Source organism: Ursus arctos, unplaced genomic scaffold, assembly GCF_023065955.2.
Source record: "Ursus arctos isolate Adak ecotype North America unplaced genomic scaffold, UrsArc2.0 scaffold_15, whole genome shotgun sequence".
Taxonomy (NCBI): Eukaryota; Metazoa; Chordata; class Mammalia; order Carnivora; family Ursidae; genus Ursus; species Ursus arctos.
Genome location: NW_026622819.1, coordinates 26,273,759 through 26,298,304, shown reverse-complemented (window position 1 = coordinate 26,298,304; position 24,546 = coordinate 26,273,759). Strand labels below are relative to the sequence as shown.

General features: G+C 44.8%; 1 protein-coding gene and 1 pseudogene across 4 annotated transcripts in view; one reads left to right on the top strand and one right to left on the bottom strand.

Moving 5' to 3' along the window:
• RAI14 (retinoic acid induced 14) overlaps positions 1–5,154 on the bottom strand; it is a 143,412-nt gene extending 138,258 nt beyond the window's left edge. For 2 of the 4 annotated variants that reach the window (XM_026506780.4, XM_048224230.2), the window contains exon 1: positions 4,996–5,154. The gene's annotated coding sequence lies outside the window, so the exon portion shown is untranslated. The remainder of the gene's footprint in view (positions 1–4,995) is intronic. The other 2 variants (XM_048224233.2, XM_048224235.2) reach the window with 1 other exon arrangement.
• LOC123001445 (60S ribosomal protein L31-like) lies at positions 2,999–4,087 on the top strand (annotated as a pseudogene).
• Positions 5,155–24,546: the final 19,392 nt, after the last annotated feature.

Below are 24,546 nucleotides of genomic sequence, written 5' to 3'. Positions count from 1 at the left end.
TGCACTTTTCAGCTCATGGGTGTGATAAACCAAAAAGAAATTTCTAAATCACGTAGCACCTTGATAATAAATAATCGTATGCTTACAGATTTCGGCTTGAAGTTTAACCGTCTCTGGGCCCATAATTGATTTCTTTCAATAGAATTTTATTACAAAGGATACAATGATTGTACTTTTATACACTAGTGATTTTTTTAAGGATACCATCAGTATCATATACCCACACAGTTAATAGGAAAAAGAAACCTAGACTCCTTTTCCCTATCACCCACTTAAAATATACCCAAGAGGCCTTTGATATATTTAGCTTTGTTCTGTCAACTCCTATATTCATCATGCAAGGTAGAGAAAATTCAGTTGGCTTCTAGCAAAATAACACATGATACTAGAACAGTGAATGTCTTTAGTTATATCAGGGATTTTATGATGTGACAATTTTTAAAGTATTTCTAGGGACCCTACTATATACTGCTTGCTTCTGGAGCTTCAGATTAACGTTATTTTCCCACCCCAACCCGCCCCCCCAAAAATCCTCACCATGAACGTACAGTCAGCAAAGACGAGTACACTCTCTGCACACAATTCAGAGAAATCCACTTTCTAGTCTTAGGAATTCAGTGTGGCTGGCATTACTTGAGACCACTGCGGGGCTCTCTGTGCAGAGGCCGTGTGGAATGCAGACGCAGTCTTCCGCATTTAAAATGCTGGAGAACTAAGTTATCGAGAAAAGGAAAGATGGGTGTGCTTCCAAGCATCGTGTTACTTATGGTAGCTTTTTTTTTTTTTGTAATTTCCTTTTTTTGTTTGTTTTTTTAATGATTTTTTTATTATATTATGTTAGTCACCATACAGTACATCCCCGGTTTCCGATGTAAGGCTCGATGGTTCATTAGTTGTGTATAACACCCAGTGCACCATGCAATACGTGCCCTCCTTACTAACTTATGGTAGCTTCTGAATTCAGGTTGAGGTGAGTGTTGGCAGAAAAAATAGAAAGACAAGTACTTTGCAGGATAAATCACATTTAAATAGAGTGCTTTCTTTGTAAGATGTTATGTTTCTCATCCTGATGGAACCTGTGACTACGACCTCTTAGGGGGCTCCGTTACAGCCGCGAAGCCGCCAGCACCATTGAGGACATCCAAAATACACTAGAAGAGAAATTCTAAGTAGAAAAACACACAAAGAGCATAATGTTCATTCATTCATACATCTGAGTACCTCCTGTTTGTCAGCGTTGTTCTAGGCACAAGGAATACAGCAGTGAGCAAAAGACACGGAATTCCTGTCTTTGCTGAGCTCCTATTCTACTAAGGAGACGAATACAGATCAAAATATGTGGCGAGCAGAAGGTGTTAAGTGCCCTGGAGGAAAAAGCAGAAGAGGGCAGGGCGTGCTGGAAGGGGTAGGGACAGAAACCTAAATAAAGCCCTGGGAGACGGAGGGGCACAGCCATACCGATGATGTCGGGGAAGAGTGGTCCAGATGGTGGGACAGCAAATGCGAGGGCCAACGCAGGAATGTACCTGGCAATTTGAAGGAATAAGGAGGAAGCCAAAATGTTGAAATGCCTTAAACTGCTTCCAGATTAAGGGGTTACGATTTTTGTACACATTTTCATAAACTCTTCGAGGAAGCATTTACAAAGGCATGTTCCTGCTCTAACAACTTAATCTCGCCAAACTTGAAGGAACGAGGAAGAGAAGGCTGAGTGGGTGATCTGAGGTTACGCCGCTAGTGATGCCTGGGAAAAAACTCCAGAAAAAGTATTTCAAACTCAGTACCACCTTGCCTCGTGCTTCACCTTTATCATTAAGAGGCACTTGTCTAACCCAAGAAAATAAAAATTGTAAAAACAAAATAATCCAACCAACAATCTTAGAACCACAACAACAAAAAAAGGATCAAACTCACTTTTTTCCTTCAACAGGTAAGCAAAAGACACCCAATGAACACCCTACATATTTGTTGAGGAATGAAACAATAAATACAGCATTACCTAGACCCCACCTCCCAGCAATGCATGGGCTAGTTGTATAACAGAAACAGGTCTCTGATGCTTGTAAAGCATTGTTATGCTAAAAATAATAAAATAAATAAAATTTTAAAAAGGGAAAACAGATCAACTGTCTCAACTGTCCTTGGCAGAAAAAGTGTAACAGGGAAAAACTGGAAACATTCTAATTTTCTCTTGGCAAAGGAATGACTATACTAGGATTTACTCATACACTGGAATTCTCTGCAGCAGCTAAAGTAAATAAGAGCTACATGTGCCTCAAAACATAGTGACAAAAAATGCAAGCAGAGAGAGAGTGTGTGTGTGTATATATATACACACATATATATATGCCTTTTGTGTAGAATATTAAATACAGAGGCTCACAGATATTGCTTAGGGACAGATAATATACCGAAGTACCAAAACATGTTTGGAAACTATGAATACTAACTTCACTTCAGTGGTCACCTGGGGTTGGAGGAAGAGGAGGAGGGAACAGATGAAACACTTCAGCTGCAGTTTATTTTTGGTGGGTGGAGGGAGACATGGAGCAAATATGGAGATATCAGCAACTTTTTTTTTTAAATGAGCAATTCTTAAACACAAGTAGTGTCTATTATATATGTGTGAAATATTTCATGCTTATTTTTGTTCTGAAAGGAAAAAGGAAGAGTGACAAATTCCCTCCATCATATTCCATTAACTGCAAGCCAAGTTTCCTTAACCTCCAAACCTCAGTTTCTTCACCTTTAAAATGTGGGTGACGCTAGGTGCACCTGCCTCAAAGATGCTTTGGAAGTGGCGGTCTAGAGACAGCGCTTCAACTGGTTGCTAGCATGCCCGCATTGAGTCTCCATGGCCCAGCATCCACTCGTTCTATTCAATTTCACAAATAGATTTTTCACAACCCCCCCCCCAAAAAAACAACCATAAAACAAGTCTAAGGCATGTAAACGCTCCAACAAATTAATGAAGCCTTTCCAACCAGGGCCTGGCCGAATGGCTCCCTCGCAGAAGAGTAGTGAGAAGAAGAAGGGCCGTTCTGCCATTATCGAATTAGTGACGAGAGAATACACCATCAACATTCACAAGCGCATCTGTGGGGTGGGTTTCGAGAAGTGTGCCCCTCAGGCACTCAAAGCGATCCGGAAATTTGCCATGAAGGAGATGGGAGCTCCAGATGTGCGCACTGACACCAGGCTCAACAAAGCTGTCTGGGCCAAAGGAAGAAGTAATGTTCCACACCGTATTCCTGGGCGGTGGGCCAGAAAAACCATATAAGGATGAAGATTCACCAAAGAAGCTCTACACATTGGTTACTACCTATGTACCTGTCGCCACTTTCAAAAATGTACAGTTAATGTGGATAAGAACTAACCGCTGACGGTCAAATAAAGGTATAAAACCGCAAAAAAAAAAAAATTTTAATGAAGCATCTCAATGAATGGAGATGAAAAAACCCTGGATAACCCAGCACCAGACCACCTCTCTCAATCCATGTCATACATGCACTGGTTAAAAAAATCATAAGAACTGGATAAATTTCCTCCCATTAAAATCTACGCTCTTACAAAAGCCCAAGGGGGAAAAAATGACACCAGTTAGGCATCATTAAGAGAAGACGATCGGATTACATCCATCAGCAATAAAACTCCCAGCCACACCTGTGAACAGGTGGGGGCCAGAGCAATCAAAACCCAGCCTCCCTGCCATACACTAGCTCTTCTCCAACTTTGTTCAAACCACAAGGTGAGGCTCTCCTCTCTTAGATGAGCTTCTGCGACTGATAGACAAACCAGCTCCTCCCCCCGTCAGGCCCTGGCAGTTTTGAGATCACATTCCCCAGAGAATTGGCAAAGTTTCCCTATCCCAGCCAGCTTGGGGTTCTCCTCTCCCAGAAGGAAAACGGAGACCCATCCAGATCACCTGTGCGCCTGCGGCCACAGGAAGCTGCTGGTCGTGGTGGGCGGCCTGAAGCCCCAGATATCCCTGACCCCTGGAAATAAAGTTGCGCTGACCTGGGTTCCTTGCAGCAGCGCGAGCCTGGACATACAGCCCAGGCCCCAGCCCCTGGAACATCACTTATGACCCCCATTTCACACTGGTCTCCATCTGTCCAGTCTGCTGCCTCCCTGGGCTCTGAGGGCCCCCTTCACAAAAGGGGAATGTGAGGTCCAAACGCAAAGGAGAGCGTGTACCAGGGGGCGGCAGATGAACCCTAAAAACTGCAGAAACTAAAGCACGGACACAAACGTGCCCGAGCCGGCAGCGAAGGGAAGGGGGGTTAGAGAGGGTACCCACCCACCTGGGCAGAGGTTGGGGTAGACGGCGGGCGGGCGCCCCTCTCCGTAAGTCCCAGCTGCCCCGAGTCTGCCCGAACTCCAGCATCCCACCTCCCCGCCCTCCTCGAAGCTACGGCGGGGAAAAAGGATACGAATGCACCCCTGGGCCCGCCGAAGGGCTCCCTAGAGCCAGAAAAGGAACAATAGCAGACCCTCGGTCGCCGGAGCCATCCGGAGTCTCCCGCTTGCGCCTCCCTCCCCAGCTCCTCCAAGTTCTGCGCGGAGGCGGCTCGAGCCCAGAAGCCAGGAGCCGGGGGGCGGCGCAGGGCGGGCCAAGCAGGTAGGACAGGGAGCTGACTCCGCGCCCCCCAAGACGCCCGGCCGGGCGGGTCATTCATTCCCGCCCGCGCTCCCTCCGCCGCCCCCGCCCCGCTGCTGCCGGCCTGCGAGTGGCGGGGCGCGGGCAGGAGAAAAGCCCGCTCCCAACTTGGCCGGGTCTTCCCTCTTCCTCGTCTCCCCACATCCTCCTCTCCCTCCGCAGACAGTTGGCGGCCGGCGGCAGACAAGGGAGTGGTGGCGGGACCCTCGCTGCCACCCCGCGAAGCCGCTCCGCCCGGCGCGCCGTCCCTCGCCCGAGCCCCAGACACAAAGGCGGGGCGGCGAGCCGGGACCCCGCTCCGGGGAGCCTCCCGACTCCCGGCGCCGCGCACTTACCCCATCGAGGCGGAGGCTCCCGGGCCCCGCCGGCTGCGCCACTCCGCCCGCCGCTTCCCCAGGAAAACGCGGCCGCCGGGCTCGCTTCCTGCTCGGCTTCCTGCGCCTCGGTCCCTCCTCCTCCCCCCGCTGCGGGGGTCAGTGGGCGCCGCGGCTCCCGGGCTGGGCGGGCGGGGCGGGGGCAGCGGCAGCACCACCACGTGGCCGCCAGACGCCGGCCCCCGCCGACCTGGATCCCGCGGGAGCGAGAAGGGAGGTGCTCGCCTCTCCCCTCCCCTTCCACCCCGCGCGGCCCCAAATTCCGCGAGTCAGGTGACCCGGCCCCGCGCCCGGCCTGTGACCTGCGGGAGGTGCTCGCAACCGCACCGGCGCGGCCGCCACCCCTGAGCCCGCAAGCCTCGGGCGTTCGTGGTTGGCTTTTAGTGCCCAGCGATCGTGGACCTTTCCCCGCGGATGGGTTTCATCATCATTACCTGAAGTTAGTGGGCAACACCCGCGCTCTAACCCCAGGATTTAGGACCGGTGAGATCCCGAATAGTGTTCATTTCTGGTCAACTTGCAAAGTCGTTTGTGGTCGTGGGGGTGTTTTAAAAGTCACTGAACCGAGCGCCTTCTTAACCACAGTCAAAACGGTTATATTTTCCAGAATTATTGAACAGAAAGTAAACCAGAATCCGCTTGTTCTCTGGACGGACTGAACCAATTGGTTGGAGTGACTGCTAACACTCATCAGGTGGCAACAGAAGCTACTGGCGTGAAGCGTGGCTCGGTTCAGGAGTTGGGAGAAATCTGCCCCTGAACTGAGAGGCACGGATGGGGGACGCCCCCCAAAGTCGCGTCAGGGATGCAAGGAGGGAAGGCCATACCCTCCCACCTCCCACCCCAGGACCCCGCGGCGTCTCACTCTTCCCCAGCCCGCTAAAACCGGCGTTTGAATCTTAATGGACTCCTCCTGTAATTCCAAGGATTTCAAGCTCTCCACCTCCTCGTTTCATTTGGGACTGCTTTTCTATTCATTCGAGACAGGCTAACCAGCAATGGCTTAGAAAGTCTTTATTCACCCAAGTCCCTCCCTTCTCCGGCTCAGCTCTGCATCCTTAGGCAGGGCAGGAAGCTTTCTAGAGTAAATGACATTAAGTCCTTTTTGGTGGGATCAACTCTAAGTCATTTGAACTTAAAAAAAAAAAAAAATCAATTCCAACGGAAGTGAAATTCACCCTAACAGTTGAGTGTATAAGGTCTTAGCTGCATCTTGATGGTCTACACGATAGAATTTATCTGTCTCCCCCCTTCCCCAAGGGAACAGCCTGTCTCCGTTTTAACAGGTAACTTATCAAACAGGGAGCAAAAGCTCTGTAACTATGAACTATGAAGTAACTGTGCAGCGTGGTCTTCCTAAATCATACATCAGAGATTCTTTTGAAAAGTGATGGATAGCCCGTTTAAAGTAAGCCATGCACTCCTCTTCCTGTCCCTTATCCCTCTCAAATGAAATGACGCTAGAAGAAATGTGAGCTTGCAAACTTCTTTGTTTAATGCTGGCCATGTCTACAGCACAGTTTTTCATCATGGGTCATATTAATGGTGTCCTGTAGGACATGGAGGGGGAACAGATACGGCCACTTGTGTGTTTTCTGTTCTGTTTCTAGCCGTTCAGCCTGCAAGCAGGGGCAGCTGGAAAGGCGGGCTTGGCGGCGCGGTGCAGGGTACCCCGTGCCAGCTTCGAAAGTGAACGTGTGCGCATTCTGTAGGAACAGTCGACAAGTCGAAGGAGTTTAATACCAAGCAGCTTTAAACAATAATTCTTTTTTTCTTTTACACCCGGGTGCCCTGTCCCAGCCACTTACCTCTGAGCCTGCCTGACTGTGTCAGCTTGGTGGCTCTTGTTGGTGGCTTGTGTGCTTATTCTCCCTAATTCATAATTCCACCCTCACACATCAGCAAGTCCAACTCTGGGTGTGGGGTTGCTGTGGAGGAAAGGACTCTTAGAGTTAGGCTGATGTGCCAAGATTCTTTTCCAGATCCCTCCTCCCCTGAAACTCAAACATCTCCTTCGGACCACAGCTGAAGTCGTGCCACCTGCAGAGGAATTGATGGTCAAGTACAGGATTGAACAGTCTTCTTGTTGGTGTGGTTTGGTTTGTTTTTTCCCCAGGCCTTTTAGAAATGCTAACTCATTCAGGATATACTGAGTACACCCTTTAATGGAAACCAGGCCCACGTAAAAAGGTTTGAGAGAAGGCAGCAAGAATAAAATGATCATCTAAACTTCATAGAAAGTTGTTAAAACTTTTTTCGGGAGGAAAAGCATGTTGTATTTTAATAGGTGAATTATGTCCAATCAAGGTAACTGTAATAAGAACAAAGCGACCATGTTCCCACTCCCTTTTACTAACTTGCCATTTGAACTTCACCAAGCCTTTGACCCTCTCCTGGTCCCCCTTTTCCTAATCAGTAAAAAAGAACCTTGAACTACGTGCCTCTGAGAATTTTTTCAGCGTTAGCACCCTAAACCCATTCTCTTAATCTGAGGAGCCATCACCAAGAGTAGTATCTTTACATTCTAAGGCAAAGCATCATTCTCTAATTGTTCTAGCAGGTCAATCTTCTCGTACCTACGAGACTATAAATTCCTAAGAGTGTTGCCATCTAGGATTTAGCAGGATCCATGAGAGGAATTGATTGGTAGAGCCAAATTTTCATTTTTGAAATTAAAAAATATGTCCCTTCTTTTTTGCTCCATCTCTTATCAATTTTGTTTCTCCCCACATTAGGAACTTTGTAAGTCTGGGGAACCAAGGCTAAGACTAGTTGGAGTAACAAGAAACTGTCCCTAATAGAGGAAACAGAGGTAGGTATCACAGCAGAGCCAAAAAGTAACCCTTTGCTTTATTTGGCTTTTGGTCAGAATCTGACGGCACTTCTGGGTCTCGTTAGAAGCAGCGTGATTTACAGGAATGTGACGATATTGGCCCCAGTCCAGAGAATGGAATAAAAACACAATCAGAAGGTTGGAGGGAGATGATCTACAGAAAAAAAAAAAAAATTCATAGAAAAACCACTATTTGTGTTTTCTTTGGGATGTTTCCAAATAGGAAATTGTGAAATGGAAGAAGTTCATAAAACAACCTTAGCATAGCATCCTAATAATTTAATGAGACCATGGTAATAAAGTAGACTAGAAACACGGAGCGCTTGAGATGTCATTAGTCCAAATTGAGATGTGCTGTACATGCAAAATATTTACCAGATTTCAAAGACGTAGGATGGGGGGAAAAGGTATCTCACTAATAATTTTTATATTAATTACATATTGAAATGCTAATAGTTTGGATGTATCAGAATAAATATACTAACACTAATTTCACTAATTTCTTTTCACGTTTTTTCAAGATTTTATGTTTAAGCAATCTCCACACCCGAAGTGGGGCTTTAACTCACAGCCCAGAGATCAAGAGTCACACGTTCCCCCAACTGAGACAGCCAGGTGCCCCTCCTTTTGCTTTTTAAAATGTGGTTGCCTAGAAAGTTAAAAATCACTCTTGCATTATATTTCTATTGAATAAAACTACTAAAGGGTTTAATGTTCACATTTAAGACACATTCAGCATCTACTCCATATAAGGCATTTTTCTAAGTGATATGTACATAATTATGGTGTCCATATACTTAATTATTCAATCTGGGACACTTTTGACACTTTTGAGAATGAAAGGGGACAGGCAAATTCTAAACCAGCCAGGATACTACGACAAAAGTCATAAACTAGAACTGGCCTGAGCAAACTGAGACGGTAGGCCACCCTAATGTGGGGTCATTTAATCTTTATGTTGGGGAGAAAGAAGTTCCTCCGCCCTTCAGTGTCCTTCTAGCCAGACTAAGAATCCGAATGACATGAGACAGATTAACGGGAGAAAATCACATTTAATTTTAGACGTATAGAGAATCCACACAGACATAAAATTCCAAGACAGCCAGGCAGCACAAGGTTTCTATGAGCTAAGGAGAAGGATAGGGACCTGAGAACACAGAAGAGAGAAAGACCGCTAGCAGGAAGGTGAGAGGAGACATTTTGAAAACAAGGTTGCGCTCTTATGCAGATAAGTTTCTTAGGTAAAGAGGAATCTCTGTTAATAGCTCTCTTCCTGGTACAGGCAGGCAGTTGTGGGGAAGGGTGTAAAGAGATTTTCCTGAATCTGCTGGGTTTTTATTGCTCTTAACTCTAAATAATCTTCACACCCATGTGGCCCATCCTAGAGCTGCTTGTCCTTGGCCCCTATATATCAACCGCATAAGTGCCATTATTATCCCTTTGGGGCACTTAAGGGAATTGGAGCACAGAGGGATTAAGTAACTTCCCTAAAGTCACACAGCTAGTGACAATGTTGTGTTTCAAATTAGGGCAGTCTGGCTCCAGACCCTTCACGCTTGCATGTTGCACGATACTACCTGTTAAAGACCTACGATAGATCAAGAATTTAATAGATGCAAAGTTTTTCTTAACACAGCAACTTGGATGGAGTATTATCTGATTCTTACAGATACAGAAACTGAGTTTCAAACAGATCCAGTAACTTGCCCAAATCATAGAGCCGGAAAAAGTGGCACCGAGAATCATAGTTTGGGATGCCCAACCCCAGAGTGGTCCTACTAACTACTACTCCATGTTGCCTTTAGGCCACGTCGATTTATAAACCACTTATGTATTGATCTCATGACTTCTCTCAATGCTGGTAGAGGCCTGGATAAGAGGACTGGCTCCCAGGTGAGAGCAACTTTAGGGCAGGCAACAGACACCAGCAGCTCAAACTTGGTGGCCTCTCCTCTCTGAGAAGAAACATTTGAAGATAATCCGAAGAGCCATCCGTGCTGCCAAGTGGGTTGTTGTGCCATGCATGTCAGAAATTTCAGAACATGCTCTCCCCTTAAAGCAGTGGAGGAGGGCATCAGGAGGAATTCAAGAACTTTGAGAAGGCAGTTACAAGACTAAGAGAAAAAGCGTTCTCAAAGCTGCAGGGGCACAAGCAATAATGTGGGATGTAAATCCATGGGTGTGCCGGGTACAACTTTTCTTCCTTCCTTGGCAGTGGGTCGTAATCCTGGCAGCCCATTAGAATTACCTGCCTTCAAAAAAATCACCAATTGCCCCATACTGTAGGATACTGATTAAAGTGGTCTGGTGCGGCGCCCAGGCATTGGTATTTCTTTCAAAGATTTATTTACTTATTTTGAAAGAGAGAGACTACACAACGGGAGGGGCAGAGGGAGGAGAGAAAATCTCAAGCAGACTGCACAGAGCACAGAGCTCGACACGGGGCTCCATCTCACAACCCTGAGATCACGACCTGAGCCAAAACCAAGAGTCAGATGCTCAACTGTGCCACCCAGGCTCCCCAGGCATTGGTATTTTATACTCTCTCCCTAGATTATCATAAAGTGGGGCCAGGCTTTATTGGCTGTCGCAGCCATGTCTGGAACACCCAGTTCCTGGTTTAGCATCGCCAACAAACATGAGATTAGGTGGAGAGGGTGGGGGGGCTCTTGCCATGAGCCTTGCAAAAGTCAGTGCTCCAGAAGGATTTCTTGACAGGCTGATTCTAAACCAAGCCACTGTTTTTCTTGGCCTGGGCCACTTGTTTCTGTATGGCATTAAACCTGAGCTCAAGACTTTTGTCTTGTTCATTGAGATCAACGTCTGCCTACGAGACATTTTAATTCATGTTCCTTCCTTATCCGAATAATGCACCCATAATAAATCTGGATAGTACTTTCACTGATGAGTTATTTTGCATCTGTATGGCTTCTTGCTTGTGTTTTTCAAAGGCGTTGTGGCCATTTAGCTTCTGTTATTCATTTTCACTTTTCCATTTGTGTGTGTTCTCTTTAAAATCCTTAGTAGACGACATGAAGTAGATTGTTGTTCTCAAAATTGGTCTTCCAACTACGCAAGGGAACACATTTTTAAGATTCATTTTCCATGGCAGACTGTTAGTGCGTAAGATATATGACTACAGTACTGGGAAGATATTTAACAAAATTCCACAAGTCCTTCGTTTGTTTTGCCTCAATACAAATTCCTCCACTCTGCAAATATGCGCCGAGAGCAGGTTTCTCGCGTTCAGGATGGAGGGTCTTCTAGGGTAAAGTTATCATTCTTCCTTTGCCTTCTTTTTTCAAAGACAGCCCTATAATTTATTGTTCTAGACTTTCTGTTTGAGTTTCAGAACAAGAAGTTTCAGACGATGAAAATGTTTTGGGCTGTCCTGTGATACACTAGAGGAGACGAGAGGGACAGATCGGGGGAGCCAGAAAGATCACTGTGTAAATATTCCCTCAAAAGAGGTGAAGTAGGACAAGGAAGGTCCACAGAATCCACAGAAGCCAGCAAAAGCAGGAAAAAGGCCATGGTGACTTCCTCCCATGGATTCCTAGAACGCTTAGAGCACAAATGCCAAGAAGACAAATTGGCTTCACAATAATAGACCAATAGAAGGGAGGATGGCAGAGTTCTGGTGTCAAGGATATTGAGGTCACTGTTGGCCAAGCAGAGGGGAGTTTGTTCTTTAGAACTATGTAAAAAGGAAAGGAATTTTGGAGGCCATTTGAGAGAACCAGAAGACTAAGTTGGCATTGAATTGGGCTGGGAAATTTGCCACCAGAAGACTCAGGGCTCAGGGACAAAGAGAGGGAGGTGGAGGTCTGAATGGGTCTCATATTTGCTTTGTGGGCTTCTGGGAAGTATTTTAAAACCTTTTTATTGAAACTGTGGCTTTAAGAGGACTCTCCCTTCACATCCAACATAACACTTATATTAAGAAGCATTAATTATGAGAACATTCGGTGTGTTTCTTCTCATCCTGATTCTCCCTCCTTGGCCGTACTGCCTTCTGCTCCAAGTCTGGGCATTCTTACTTGCATATTTGATTCAGAGGGTGGAAATGATTCGAGGCTAGAGGGGCACCTTGGAGAAATTTTAGAGTAGTGTGTGTGAGGCCAGTTCTGTGGACGAACCAGTGAGAACAGGAACTGTATGAGGGCAGGAGTCCTCCCAGCATGGCCTGGAGAATAGGCTTCTCCTGCCAGAAGCAGCTAGCTGCTCCCAGGCAGCAATCATGACTGAACTCTCTTTTATTTTCTCTTTGTTTTTAAACAGGGAGTAAAAATGCAAATTGAAAGAATTTTTAAAAACAGAAACAAAGGAGAAATACTCTTTCAGGTAGTGGGTTGGAACACTGGCCCCTCCGCTTCCAAGCAGTGCAATTGGGGGCAGGTCACTTAATCTCTCTCGGCCTCAGTTTCTTCATCTGCCAACTGGGGGTAATGTTAGTACTGGCCTCTTGGGTTATCTTGGCGATGAAATAAGTAATACCTACGAAGCATGTACAACAGTACCTGGCACCGAACAAGAGCTAAAAAAATAACATCAGTAATTATTACTAACGTGGAGAAGCAGAAGAGACTCATAGAGCCCAGAGGAAGATAAAAGAGTGTGTATATCAAAATCAATTCAACCGTTATTAAAAATGTGATCACCTATAGTTTAAATATTTCCAGGGTACTCTTTGCTAAGTCTTATATGAAAACTTTATCGACTAACCTATAAGGTATAGCATTGAACACACATTGAAAGGAAAAATATGAGGGTACACGTTTTCCACCTTCAAGGAGATTCCAACCTATTTGGAGAGATGGTCTATAGACGTGCAAGGACAAAGAGTCACCAAAAGAAGATAGCAGATGAGTTCATGCTGCTTTCTAGTTCTTGGATGCTATTCTGTGGCTCTGCCAAGCCATGTTGCCCGGCAAGCGGTGCCCTTGAAAATGTGAGGCTTTCTATTCTGCTGAAATATTAGGGAGCAGCAAAATATAAGTAACTCATCCTTAGTCACAGAGATTCCTTTTATAACGTGCAGCCTGGGTTGACGTTGACGGTACTGTGCACCTTTCATGCTAGGAGATAATGCTGTGATTGAAACACCACCAGCGTCAGAATCAGCTGCCCATTCCAGTGATAACAGTGCCTATTACCACATAATGGTGGCTTTAACTCAATGGGGGCTTGTTTCCCTCGTATTTTGAAAAGTTGCTTGCTTTTAGATCAGTGCCTCAAGGTGGTCAGGTCTGAGGTCTCTGTGATTCTCTAGGTTTTCCCTCGTTAGAAGACAGCTTGCGCACTTAACAGCATCCATTCCGTATCCAGGTAGGAAGAAGGGGAAGAGTAGACAGCTGGTAGAGTCTGCTCTATAGGGCAATTTTCTGAAAGCCCCACCCAACATCTCAATTTTATTGGCCAAACTGTGTCACATGGCCACCAGCTTCTGAAAGGAAGGGAAGGAAATATAGATTTTTAGCCCCGTGCATTGAACACCAACTAAAGTTGAGGTTTTACTAATAGGAAAATGGGAAGAATGGATATTGCCTCTATCTATTGATGTAAAACAAACCACTTCAAAACTTAGTGTCTTAAAACAACCACAATATAATTTAATTTATTGTTTCTCATAATTCTGTGGGTTGACCAGCTGGTATAGGTATTTGGTATAGGCTGGAGTACCAGGTTGGCCAAAAGGCGTAACATGGCCTCATTCCTACGGGAGGCAGTTAGCCTTGGTCCTTGGCTAGAGTTCAGGTAGGGATTGGCTGAGACCTCAGTTCTTCTCAGTGTTCCTTGGGCTTTCTCATGGACTGGTGGCTTTGTTCCAAGAACGGGTGTCCCAAGAAGACGGGCCTCAATGTACAAGTGCCTGTCAGGCCTACACTTACACGGTGCTTGCTGTTGTCCCATTGGCCAAAGCCGATCACATGGCCTAGGCCAGAGTCAGAGTGGGAAGGAACTACACAAAAGCATAAATGCCAGGAACCACAGTTCATTGGGAACCACCAAAATACCAGACCGCCCCAGAGTGGGCATCCAGCCATCTCTGCCAAAGCGTCTTTAGATAATATGTTCAAGTTAATCGGTGCTTACTTTACAGCAAATGTCGAGCCAAACAACCATGAACTCTGAAGGGTCGCACACAACCCATGGGGTAGATACTCTTTCTTCTGTTTAGAGATGAGGAAATGGATTAGGAAAGGTTAAGACACTTGCCCAGGGTCACAAAGCAAGAAAGCACCAGGGCTGGAATATGAACCCGACCTGAATGCTCTGCTTGGACCATTTGGGAACACATTCTGGTTGCAGGGAGATAGCAGAAAAGCAAGTGACAGGGATCTAATAAAATGGGTATTTTAAAAAGGATTTCTTCATGTTTTTAAATACCATCTCTTTCTTCCTCTTCTTTAGAGAGGAAGAGAGAAAAGTGTGAGATCCCTGCCCATCAGAGCCGGCAGAAGGACTCTTTCAAGAGGGCGCCCACTTGCCTCTTTGTCGTGATCTAATGTCCACGAAGTGCACCTAACCAGAGGCAGAGGTGAAGACACGGATTAGGCAGGAGGAGCTGGGTGGCTACATTTGCCCTTGGGAAAATCTGAGGAAGAAGTTTGACATGGAGGAGCCTGGTTTCAGGAATCCTTCAAGGAGGTTTCTGAAGGGGAAAAAAATAATAAAGTTTACTGGACTTAAACACCTGGACCAGTGTGTCCAAGGTGAATCTCCCTAACGTGCTAAAACACCTCCACTTCATGTAAAGCATAGCGCAGACACTATACTTTGTTTCAAAGCGTGTTTCTCGAAGTGTGGTTTATGAATTCGTGCACAGAAATAATGACTCAGTATCACCAGTAGGTGGGTCAGAAAATCCGCACGTTTAAGGAACGTCCCAAGTGACTCTTCTATACAAGAAGCTACCAAATTACGGATTTAAAGTGTTCTTTCAGGATGATGGTATTTAAAATGGGGCTTTTCAAGCTTTAATGTACGTGTGAGTCCATGGGAATCTCTTAGAAAAAGCAGATCCTGATCCAGTAGGTCTGAAGAAAGGCTTGAGTCTGCATTTCTAGCAAGTTCCCAGTGATGCTAATGGTCTGAGGAGCCACACCGGCTGAGTAGCAAAGCTTTAAAACATTGGAGGAAAGAACAAACTCTTTGGGGTTGGAAAGTTTGGAGGCAGATGTAGACAGAGGGAGCGAAGATGGGAGGACCCCCTGCCATCCACAGACTGTCACTGCTCTTCCCAAAAGACAGGTCACGGAGAGAAGACGGATGTGGCAATGGGAGAGGGAGCTTAGCGACGTTCAGAGGGGCTTCCCAGGTCAAGGTGAGATAGACGGGCAGGTGCAACAGGGAACAGTTATGAAGGTGTTTTTCTAATGAATCTGGCCTTCGGTATCTTAGGTGTTATAAAAAGAGCTCGAAGAATCTCACAGAGTGAGATAAATTGGACTAAACGAACACAGATGTCTAGAGGAGCTCGAGTCCTAAGGTGCAAGAATACGCAATTTGTATTCAAGAGTTTGTTTTCCTTCAGCCCTTGCTTTTTACTTGGCATTGCATTGTTGATATGTGAAAGGAAGAGATTGATGTTATACATTATGTACTAGTTTACTTTTACAAAGTGTATTTTTAGCCCTTGCCAATGAGTCTGGATTCCTCGTTAGGCAGATGTGCCCCGGAGCTGCACGTGAGGACGCAGGGCGTTCTCCCTCACAGGTGAGCTTGCTACTGCCCTTGCGCTACAGGGTGGCTTACGTCGATACCACTCTTTAGAGCGAACAAAGACTTTTATATCCACTCATCCCATTTTACCTCCCATTTACAAAAAACAAGTAAGGCGTTAATCACTATCCTATTTGCAGATTTCTGAAAAACCAAGTTACGGAGAGTTTTAGGCATTTGTCTAAGTGGCAGGGCCCAAACGAGGACCCTAGTATTCTGAGTTCCAGCCCCACGATCTGTTTGCTACAATGCAATGGCTTATAACAAACAATACAATATTTCTATGGATGATTGGAGTCTCACTCGGACACACAAAGGAGAAGACACTCTCTGTTCCACGAAACTGAAGCAAGAGCCCAGCTGCCTCCCGTGCAACAGAAGGCCTCAGGGGTTGCCGAAGCCCCAGCCTGCAGAGCCTGGGAATGTGCTTCTCCCTCCGGCGACAAAACCAACTGGAAATTCTGACAAACGTTCCCCTACGAACACATAAAAACACTGGATAATAATACCAAACATTTGGTTAAAAGCACAGTTAAACTTATAAGAACATAAAGGTGATTCAGAGGAGGCAAGAAAACAGTTGAAACCAGAGTGGTCAGCAAACCTTGAAGCATGGGGCTGCTTTGGGGGCATCGGTTGATCGGGAGCTTCGTTCTCCGTGGGGGAGCTCCGTTCTCCGTGGGGGAGCTCAAGTCCTGTGGGAATGAGAACCGAGATCCTGAACAAAGCTAGGGGTCGCACACAGCTATACTCTCAAGGCAAACAGTGGGCTAGGAAAAGAAAGCATCCTTTTGGCAAAAGAAAACCAACAAGTAATGTGTTTGTTTCAGGTCTGGGTCAAAGGGGTGAGAAACAGAAACAAACAAGCAAGTCTTTCCTTAGAATTTATAATTCCAATCCTATCCTCATGGAGGTTAAGTGTTTAGTCTACTTACATGGTCTGGGAAACCCCAGGTAGAAAAATGATCTTGAAAGTACTTCTAGTTCATAACACCCCAAGGGACCAGGTATACAGAGAGATGCGCCTTTAATCCAGACTCTTCAAGGGTCCTACACTTAAAAGGAAACTTATATGAACCAAAAATTAAAAATTAGGGGTGCCTGGGTGGCTCAGTCAGTTAAGTGTCCAATTTGGTTTCGGCTCAGGTCATGATCTCTCAGTCATGGGATTGAGCCTTGCATGGGGCTCTGCTCTCCTCATGGAGTCTGCTTCAGATTCTTTCTCCCCATCTCTCCCCCTTTACCCCTCCTCTCTAAAATCAATAAATAAAGTCTTTTAAAAATTAAAAAAAAGTATAAACACATGAGATATTAAGCCACCATAAATTGGGCTCAGCAGAAACAGTAAAGGATAGAATTATACTGCAGTAACCTCAGACATAGTATCATCTAATACAGAAACAAGTATGAAATAAGTGTGCTTAAAATATTGACGAAGAACAGAGAGAACTTAGACATAAGAAATTAACAAAAGACTATCAAGAATAAATAGGCAGTTTTGAAAACAACCAAACAGAATTTCTAGAAATGTAAACTATAGTAATTGAGATTTAAAATACAAAGAATGGATTAAATGACAGAGGAACCACAACTAAAGAGTGAATTAGTAAATTGGGAGGAAAGACTGAAGAATCATTCTATAATGCTGTACAGAGAGATAAAAGTATGTAAGCTATGAAATTGAGACTAAGAGATCTGGAGGAAGATGTAGATATTCAAAACATGTTTAATTAGAGTTCCAGAAGGAGAGAATAAACAAAGAGAAGTAAAGGCAATATACACAGCAAAAATGAAAAATATGAATTGGTGAGAGACGTGATTTCTCAGATTGGAGAAATACAACAAATCCCAAGCAAGATAAACAAAAATAAATTCATTACTACAAACATTATAATGAAACTTTAGAAAGCTAAAGACAGAAGATCATAAAAAGAACCAGAGAGAAAGAGAGACCCTAACCTAAAGGGGAACAACAATTAGATACCGGTCTTTTCAATAGCAACAAGAGAATCCAGAACCCAGGGAAACAATTCAGAGTGCTGAGAGAAAATAATTCACCCTGGAATTGTATACCCTGCTAAACTATCATGCAAGACAAGGGGTAAAATATAGGCATTTTCAACAGAATGTGGGAAGATATCCTCATACTCTGGGAACTTGTAAGCCTCTTCAGGGGATCCTCTGTGCCTATCTCTACAGCAAAAAGATCTCCATGGTCATAAAAATATAGAAAGTGCTGTGTCTAACATTTTATCATATTGGCAGCATTTTAAAAATTAGTCAGGTGTGTAGTTTCCTGGAAAGGAAAACTCAGATTAGATGACACTGTGTGCTTATCTCTAGAATCAAGCAATTCATTTTACACCCTCAGTTCTTGGCATGGCTTTTGAACAATACATCAAAGTCTCTCTCTCCCTCCCTCACACACACACACACACACACACACACACACACACACACACACACACACACAGTGTTGGGAGAGCTGCCAGAGGTGTTGTGAAGGGCAGGAAGTTCAGGCAGTCATACTCAATATTCGTTGTTGTGAACAGAGTGAGGAATTTCTAGTTTTCTAATATGTGCTAAAAATCCATGTTATGGGCTATCTTTCTTCTCGCCTATATTCATATGTTGACACCCTAACCCCCAGCACCTCCAAATATGACTGTGTTTGGAGTTAGGACTTTAAAAAGATAAGTAAGTTAAAATGAGGCCATTAGGGTGGGCCCTAATGCGATCTGACTACTAGCCTTATAGTGAGAGAAGATGTGCGCGCACAGAGAAACACCGGGGTGTGCACGCGCAGACAGACCACCGTGTGCACAGGCAGAGAGACTCTGCCTGCTAAGGAGGGAAGCCTCAGCAGAAACCAATCCCTGCCAACACCTGGATCTTGGCCTTCCAGCTTCCAAAACTGTGAGAAAAGAACTGTCTGCTGTTTAAGCCGCCCGGTCTATGGTATTTTGTTATGACAGTCCCAGTAAACTAAGACAAACCACTTTTCTCCTTTCCCTTCCCTCCATTGGCAATGCTTATCAAAAGGCTCTGCTTTTTGTCACGGAATACAAAGCTTTCGCCTTTTGGGTCGAAACTAATCTTCCAGATAACTGATATAACATGGTCCAAATAGACTGATGTTCTCCCTCCCGATGCCTCTAGAACGCCCATGTGCTGCTTTATACCAACAACTGGTCAGCCCCCTTGGCTGGCTGGAACCACGTTCAGTCCTGGGGCTGAGTGAAACCACTAAAGACCCCCCCCCCCCCATTCTCTTTCTATAGAATTCCCTCCTTGTACTCTTTTCCTAACCCGGGAATCCCATGGGGCAGAAGATTGATTTTCCCCAGCTGTGTCATGATCTCTGCCTCCTGCACCATCCATACCACAGAGGCTCCCCCCCCTTTTTTTTGGTTCCTGGGGCTTGCAATGATTCCTAGGAGTGAGATGAATAAGATGTTGAAAGCCCAGGCCAGACAGTTCCCCAGCCCAGATATGGAAACTTTGGGAGACAAACATTTCTTACGCTGTGCACCAGAGGCATGCCGCAGTCAGTGTGTGAAGGAATGCAGAGCACTCCCACTGCAGCTAGACATAGGAAGGGCTTTTCAGCCTTGAGAGTTATAGACAAATGGAAAGTAACTCAGAAAGTTCTAAATTCCTGAGTATTGTTTTGATATTATTTCCTGGACTCTTTCGGTCTCAATGGAGTTTTAAATGTTAAAGTTAATACCATAGCTAATAGGATATTGCAGCCCAGGTCAAATTCCAGGGTTTCTTTTTTAAACAATGGTACTTGGAGCCTGTGGTTTCTCAAGGCACCTCAGGGGCTGGGACTCAGGAAGGGGGCCCCTCATTCTTGCTTTAATTCCTGTGGTTCCAATTCTACCTGGGATTAAAATCTATGGTCCTAATCCTAACCCACTACTTTTCCTCTTAACTCAAGTGCTTAAAGAATAATTATAGGTAATTCTACAGTTCCCACAAATATTTGATGCCCGGTTCTATGGGAAGATTGTGTATCCTCACCCTGATGAATTGAGATGTGGCTATAAGCCTTGTTTTGGGCAGTGGAATATGAATGCAAGAGGCCTCTGTCACTTCCAGTAGAAACCTTAAAATGCTGTGTATGATTCACGATATTCTTCTCCCCCACGTCCCTATCTCCATCTTGGAAATCGTGGAAGTAGAGTGGAGATGAGCCTCCATCAGCCTTGGGTTCTTGAATGACTAGTGTGAGGGGCCCCTGCCAACCCCCATGGGAAATGAACTGTGAGTGGGAGATGAACTTGGTTGTTTTAAACCGTTGAGGCTTTCAGGTTGCTCGTTAACTCCACCGGGCCTATCTTGATCAACGCGATAAATAGTCTACGGGCATTACACGGTAAACAATTTAAATAAATAGCATTTTTTATTTAAAGTTGTATTCTGAAAGATAGTGCGTATTAATAAAAGGGGACAAAGATTATGAATAACAAAGAGGCACTACCTCCTTCATCCCCAGTAGCTCACAAATTGGGCATCCAATGGGCTCAGTTCAACTCCCCTAGGGCAGATCTAGGTGGGGGTCAGCAAACTTTGTAAAGGGCCAGATTGTAAATATTTTCAGATTGTGGTCCAGATGGTCGCTGTTGCAACTACTCATCTCTGCCATTGGAGCTCAAATGTGGCCGTAGACAATGAATAAACTAGTGGGTGTGGCTCTGTTGCAATACAACTTCATTTATTGAAACAAGCAGCTGGCCTATAGTTTGCCTACCCTTGGCCTGGGGCATAGAAACTTTCCCAGCCTGTGACCCTTCAGATCTCCGAATCCCTGCCCATCATTCTTTTCCCAAGCTTTATTGGAATATAATAGACACATAACGTTATGTAAGTTTAAGGGGAACAACACGGTGATTTGATGTACTTACATATTGCAAAATGATTATCACCATAGCATTAGCTAACACCGCCATCGTGTCATAGAATTACCATTTCTTTTTTGTGGTGAGAACATACAAGATCTACTCATATAAACTCTCAAGTGTATAATACAGTATTATTAACTATAATCACCACTCTGTATATTAGATTTCCAGAACTTATTCATTCCCTCAACCATGGTACTCTGATAACCACCTATGTCCTAGCCAATGTGTCAGGTGTTGGGGACAGAGTAGAAAAGAAAACTGAGAAGATCTCTCCCAGGACTTAGAGAAAAGTGCAGGGTAACCTACAACAGAGAAATAAACAAGGTAATTTACAATAACGTAAGTGCTATGAATAGAACAAAGTGGCATCACCTAACGGCCAACCAACATTAGACCCAGTGTCACAGAAGGATTCCCTGAAGAGGTGACATTTGAGCTGAGGCTTCCAGGTCCAGCTAGATAAGCAGAACTGAGGTGATTTTCGGCTCCCCTTCTTCCTCCCAAAACATGCTTAGTGGTATCTGAAACTCCGTCTCCTCACCTGAAAGAAACAGCTTTCAAGTGCAAAAGGTGGTAGAATTGCATTTGAGTGTGAATGGGCTTCGCGCGCTGTCATTGGTCAATCCATTCACGGGTGTGAATGACTGGTCATCATACCCTAGCTGACTGGCCAGGTTGGGGGTAGGAGCAGAGTGACAGAACCTGTGTGAATCCTGGCTGGAATCAGAGCCCATTGGTGGGGTCCAGATCCTCTTTGCATTCCCAGCTCCTCGCCAGGGTGGCAGGGAGCCACACACGGTCCACTGAGTGAGAGAGAAAGTAAAGAAAATTTGAGAGAGGGTATTTCTCTTCTGAGCAAGAAAAGACCCCAAAAGACTTGGCGAGAGGGGAACAGCTTTACAATTCTCCATCCCTTTAATGTTTTTTCCTATCCTTAGGCAGCCTTGCTTCCACAGTTTTTATAGAAATTTTGTTTGCTTCTTTGTTTTTACCATGTAGAGTTCCCAGGGGTCTTAATGAAGACCTCACTGCCCCTATTCTCTATCCCACACAGCAAGGAGCTTAGTAAATGCTCAGTAAATGCATGCCATTTGATCGCTTTCTTTAGTCATTAAGTTCTAGAAATAGAAGTAGTATATTACTGAGCTGCATTATCATTTCCCTCCCTACCACAGGCTTTTATGCCTCACAAACATTTATGGCTAACCAAAGAAAAGGAGAATCTAATGTCATTTTTGGGTTTTCTCTGAGTGTATTTTTAGAGTCTTTTTAAATGTATGAGAAAAAAGAAATTTGATTGAAGGGTTTTGCTTGGAAGATGGGGAGAGAATCCTTTCCTCAGGGTCTCACCACTTTCCAGGGTCTCACCACTCTGGACCATGGGAAGAAAGAATTGATGCTGCCGTCATCCACTAAGGGGAGACCAAGATTGGGATGGGGAATTCTTTGCCTCCTCTCCAAATCCTTGCTAGCTGGGATAAGGGGGCCTACTATTTATTTATGGGACAAAAAGCATTTTGGAAGTCTTTGCCTTTCCTGAGACAGGATGCCTCTGATGTTTTAGGGCGGCCATTCTGGGAAACATGGACCATATTTATGTGCTGAGGAGAACATTCGGCATACTATTCATTTTTAACTGTTGTAAATGAAATATCGCAGAGCCTCTCCTACTAATGAGATCCTTTCCCAACCGCCCCTCAATACATATCATGTTATCTTTTGTTTCAGAAAAACTGTTTGTAGGGACTCATAGTAAGTAGTCAGAGCCCAAGTAGTATAGGTGTTGACGGGGATGAAGCCTGGGGCCAGGCTCCGTGGCTCTGACTCCCAGAGCTGCTGTCCACTGGCTGCGGGGCGCAGAGCAAGTCTCCGCCTCCCTGAGCCTCGGTTTCTCATCTGTATAATGGGGTTAATAAGAGTGCCCGTCTCGTTAGAGATTTTGTGAGGGTTAAATAAGATGCCAAGTAAATCGCTCACTCCAGCGTCTGGCACGTAGGCAGCCCCGTGTGACTGTGGCCAGCGGTTCGATCATGACTGCCCCACCTCTGATGATATATTTCTAGGAAGAAGATTATTGTCCCTCTTTCTAAAACACCAGAGAGTCACTAAACACTAACCACTGTGGCTGAGGGGCAATTTTGGAATGAAACAATCTCTAGACCTCATCATTCTAAACCTCTATGTTGTATCACAGGACGATAAAACCACTTTTAAAGCATTCCGTGTTTCAGTGGTAGTATCATGTGCAGTATTTTAAAAAGCAGAGAGTTTTCAGATGGGGGATTAGGTTACATATTTACATGTAACGTACAGAGAGAAACTCTATTCTTTTTTAGGGCTTTGGTTCTGTTCCTGGTTTATACATCAATTTCCTCTTCCCGTTCAAACCCAGACAGTTCATATTCCTGCACAAATTTTGGTTCTTGGTGTTTCTGTAGAAACAACCACCTAGGAAGTGGTATTTCCCAGGCGAAGAGCCTCGCATTAAGTTTTCTTGGCAAGATGAGAGAAGGGTGTTTCAGATCCATAAAAACCCATAATTTTAGCATGATCGTCGGATAATAAGGATAATAACAGAGTTGTAGAGCTTTAGAACTAGAAGAACATTAGATCCCATCTAGACCAACCCCCTCATTTTACAGATGAGTAAGTACCTTATGCTTGGACCATATTTTACAGTCCTAAAAGGGTTTTCACGCAGATTATGTCATTTGCCTTCCCAGTGACTCCTTAGAGGTAGTCAGAAGGTAGGTGTTACTCATTTCCACTTTGTAGATGAAGAAACCGAGGCTTTGGGAACTTTGCCTAAGCAATGGAAGGAGGCCGTCAATGGACACATCTATGACCCAAGATTTTTACTGTCTTGTCCATGCCCTTCCCACTGCAGCTTGATGCCTCTCGGGACTTTATATGTCTAATAGAACTATCTAGACTTCATTCTCGCAGGCTTGATACTTTTGGACTTTGAAAACCTGCTGTGTGCAGAGCAAACTCTGAGCCTGTCAAGGTGATGCATGAGGCCCTCAGGCCTGTCCTTTGCCCATCTCTTCGGTCTCACCCGTGCTATGCCTGGTTTCTACCTTCTGCTCTAGCAACAGCGAAGGCAGTTACCACTGTTTGGAAAATCTTTCCAATTTACTTTTTTTACCCTAACTTTTTTTAAAGAATGAGCCTGAGATGCTCATCATTTTTCTCCTGCCTCTATGCCCCCTTCTTGAAAACCTACCCTGGTCATAATTCTAGAAAAGGGGGGGGGATCTACACACAATATGACTTTACCTAAACCTGATTTTATCAGAAGTGGCCATGAAATCTGGAGAGAGAAGAATGAAGAGATATGTAGATCTAAGAAGAGATAAGAGGCCATGTGTCTCCAGAGAGACTGAGGAAAATATAAAAAGAAGTTATCCTTGTTCTTGATAACTTTACATGGCGTGGCTCCAAACCTGTGGCTTCCATGAGATACTCCCGTGTAATTCACAGATTCTCCCCTTGGCAGTGCTGTTCTGGTAAGCCAGCTCTTCAAACAAACAAGCAAACAAACAATAAAGCCCTGATTTTTAGTGTTTGCCAATGTCTAGGGTATAAATACTCCCAGCATGACCTATTTCAAGCTATCATGATGTTACCCAATGCAGAATAGGGGAGACATGCACATGCATTTGCCCTTCATGAGCCGTATGGCCCCAGCCACTACTGTGTTGGCCTTAAGCTAAATGAATGGGTTCCTGTTCCTTGCAACCAAATAGCATATTATATTAAATTAAGACACTATTGATTGGCTACTTTACTGATTGCAATAAAGGAAAAAACACTCCTTTTTAAACTCTCCCATAATGCTTGAAGGATAGTCCTCTGTCATGGTGAATCAGTACCACGAGCCTCTGCTCCGTGGACAATTTCTTGTATCTATTCCTCTGGGCTTAGCAACCTACCCTGCCTTTAGCTGTGTTGCTAAGTATGTGGTAGGCAATTCTTTCTTCGGTAACTTAGCAACAAAATGTAACAGCTTCATTTGCTTGTGGGTATCTTCTTGAGTCAAGG